A 4,191-nucleotide genomic window follows, 5' to 3' on the forward strand; every position below is an offset into this window, starting at 1 on the left:
TTAAAAGGTCACAATATATTTCATAATTTCAGTCGATAACTATATAATTTGATATTGATATAAACAATATAAAAGCCTCAGAAAAAAACTGAACAAACTGTACAAATAAATTAATGTTCACCTTTTATTTCTATTTGGCCTTCAAAGAAATTTGAAATCATTGTCAAATAAACATAAAACTCTCAACTTTGTCAAAATTAATAGTTTTAATTTTAAATAACAACATAATCTAACTCATGCAGCAAACGCAGGAGTTTGAGTTTCTCTTTTGATACAGCTTGGGGTGTTGTTTCAGGGACACGTTGGCTCAAACTTTTATTGTGCTTCATCTTCTGACTCTCAGCATATTCTATTGAGTGGAAACTTCAGATGGAACAAGTTAGCTGTGTTTCCACCACTATAGTCGGAACGACTCTCTGTCACATTTTGCATCACACTAACACCTGCAGTTTATCGGCTCTTAGATAGCTAAAGCACTTCCACATGGGTAAATTAGTCTTTCCTCTCTTTTCGATTATGTCATCTGCTTCTTTTCACTTGTGAAAGCTTGTTCAGTCACATTCTGACGGTCGTGGGCACTCATTTTGAAGCGAAAACTTAACGCGCATTGGCGATTAGCCTAGCATGCTACCGCTAACGCATTCTGGACTCAACTCGAGCTCTGCGTAACATCTACGTCACGATCCACTTATGTAGATGTGCTGCATCTTTTTCTGTTCGGCCACTTCAACCTGAACAGAAAACAAAATGCGTCAGTGAAACGCTTTAATCCTATCGAAATATGGAAAATGTGCTTAAAATTCATATCACCGTTATTGAATAAAAGTATATCGTGACATATATCTATATCGAATTATTGTCCAGCCCTGTATACACACGCATATATACACACACACACACACACACCTCATTACTCTCGTTTCAAAAGATAATTCAGAATTTGGAGTAGTGTTCAATGGGAGAGGTATGAATAATAAATATCATACCTGTCACAGATAAATCTCCAACAGCCAAGATATTTATTTTACATAACATTTACACAGATTTGTTTTCAAAAGAGGTGAACTGATCAATTTGAGGTGCAAATACCTAAGAGGGAGGGATAAGCCCAACTTTCTGTGTAATCTCATACCATATGGTTTAGAGGTGGTACTTGAGTGCAAACATTTTACTTAAATGCATTATTAGGACTCCTCAGACTGAGGAAGTCTTTTGGATAAAAGACGAAACGTTTCAGCAATGAAGAATCTGTCCAGAGGACCTGACTCAACCTTGTTTGATTCATCTACCTGGATTATTGAGCATGCATCTGGCCATTATTAGGACAGTTTTCATGCACCTTTCCCAATTGTTTGCTTAAATAAGCCCACCCCCTCACTTCTTTTCCATTTCCCATTTCAGTCACAGAGATCAGGCCAGAAACAGTTCATTACAAACAATATCCTCAAGTAAACATGCTTCATTAAACTGCCTCTACCTCTAATATCTTTTTAATGCATTTTTATAATTGAATTAAATGGGTTAGTGGAATGCTGTAAATAGTTTAAAGTTAGTTCCTTGTCCTATTTCACATCTTAAGGGAGTTATACTACCGGTATATAGAAACATACCCTAGATTAAGGCTGGAACTATAACGCGTTGCGTCCCACACAACCTGCTTCTCCATAAGTTTTCCATGTAGGACTCTCTGATTGGACAGATGTGTTGGTTTTATTTACTCAGCTGACTCACAGCTTTTCCTGGGCTTTCATCTTCTACTTTCTTTTTTTTTATACTCACCACTTAATACTGAATAAAATGGCTTATTTGCATCAGCAACTCTAGTGGTTATTGGCATTAATTTCTAAAATTGATTTAATTTATTGCATATGTAAAGACCATAGTGCGGTCAATTTCAGAAGTACACCTGTAGACCTAGTGCATTTAATATTAATGTTATAAAATTAGTCACGCAATACTGTGCCATCGTCTTACAGTTAATCCACGCAATAATAAACAAACAAAAAATGTCAGTAATATGGCATAACATAAAGTCATTGACTTTAATGAAAGCAGAATGAGCATGCTTACTGCTGTGTTTAGTCACCCAAAAATGCTCATTTTAAGCTATGAAAATATTATGTACACATTTAGACTGCTGTGATAATAGTTTTGAATATAATAATAATAATTATTATTATTGGTATTTGTCACACACTTTGTGATCATTATATGGAAGGTGAGGCACTCTAGCTCCAATTGTCACTTTCTATCATCTACTGAATCATTGGTTTTATTTGTATACATTTTTGGGGTATTCTAAATGACCTTCTTTTCAAATAACAGTGGTGATTTACCCTTTTAACCGATGATTAAATTGGCTCTTTAAAAAAAAAAAAAAAATGCTGTCACATTTTGGTGGAACTCTAAAGATTTGCATGAACCAGCGACAGAATAATAATTCACATCTAGCTCTACAACACATATAAAATTAAGAAGAAAAAAAAAATCCCAAAAGATTGTAGGAATTATGTTGTAGCAAAATGAGAAAGCACAGCAAGGATTTATGGTCCAGAGGTGTAAGGTTGATTTATGTCTGCTACATGCAAGACAGAGTGTACCAAGAATACGATGGCTGTAAATGTGAGCTATTTGTCACTGCTATGGATGAAACTTTTTCTAAAACATTATAAGAATTATATATATATATATATATATATATATATATATATATATATATATATTGATGAAAAACAAACAACAAAACCCCCATGCCATTAGTTTATGATTAGTAAAGTTTGTAAGAGTGCATGCAGAGGTGATATTATTTTCAATGGTTTGGATAGGCTTTTATGGAACAATAAATGGAAATTTTCTTCAAATTATTCCCTTTTTACTATAACAATAAAACTTTACTGGGGGACAGTGCACAGAGAACTTCCTTTTCTCACACCCTTACTGTTGTACCATTTCCACCCTGCAATTGTTCCTCCTTAAACACCTGAAATGTTTGAAGTGCTTGAGGTTTCTCAAAGGCAACAAGAAAGGGCACCTTTAAAAGTCCCTGTTCTGTAGGAAAAAAGAGGAGACTTAAAACCTTCATCTCAAAGTCAAAGAAGTGAAATGAACAATCAAGGTGTTCTGAAATCTAATTACTGAAAGTTAAAGCCCAGGGCTTAATATGAGCGAGAATCTGCACGAACAGGATCCAGCACCTCCCAGTGATGTTCCATTTTTTTAGCCATTAATTCATATTGATATACCTTTTTATTTCTTTTTGTTTCAAACTTTGAGAACTTTTTCATTTGGCTCACACAGTGGTGTAAGAGATAGTTAATTTAGTCATAGAAACAAACAAACAAACAAACAAAAAAAAAAACCTGCCTAGCAAGTAAATCTAATAAAATCTAATGAAGTACATTTTAAGTCCAAATTACAGAAACCTTTCTTTAAAAGGAAATATGGTATTTGAATCCAGCAATCAGTTTCTGATTGGGCTCTTAATTAAAACTAGAGAAACTGCATTTCCTGCAAAAACGTAGTGTGAATTCTTATTGCAGAAGAAGTTGCTGAAAAACAGCTGAAATTAGCTATAAAAACATGCTGAATTGTAGCTGAAATGAAAGAACAAGTCTAAATTAGCAGACGGAAGCAGAAAGAATACATATTTGATACATTAGGTTTAAATAAGCTGAAATTAGCACAAAGATTAGGAACTCAGCCAAAAAAAGCTAAAATTAGCACACACACAAAAAAAATCTCCTAAAAAGTAGCTAAAAAAAGGCAGAAAGAAGCTTAGAAGGAAGTGGAATGAGCTGAAATGAGCTAAAAAATTGGAATTAGCTGAAAAAGCTAAAATTAGTTAATTAGACTGAAAATAGCAGGAATTACCAAGAAAATTTAGAGTTAGCTTAAAACTGCTGAAATTAGCTAAACATGTTCTAAAAAGTTAACTGAAAAGGTAGAACCAGCTTAAATTAGCAGATGAAAGCAGAAGACATGTTTGCTCAGTCTGAAAAAAGCAAAGTTCATGCTCAATAATCCTCCTCCCTGCTGACTGGAAAAAAAGCAGAAATGAGCACAAAAAGGAGAAATTACCTAAAGAAGAAATTATCTGAAAAAGTTTAAATTAGCAAGAAACAAACAAAAAACAAACAAGCATTAAAAGACAGCTTAAAAGTAGCAAAATAAAAAGCTGAAAAAAACTGAAAT

The sequence above is a fragment of the Nematolebias whitei genome, chromosome 3 (genome assembly GCF_014905685.2).
Source record: "Nematolebias whitei isolate Nwh7 chromosome 3, NemWhi1, whole genome shotgun sequence".
In the NCBI taxonomy this organism is placed as follows: domain Eukaryota; kingdom Metazoa; phylum Chordata; class Actinopteri; order Cyprinodontiformes; family Rivulidae; genus Nematolebias; species Nematolebias whitei.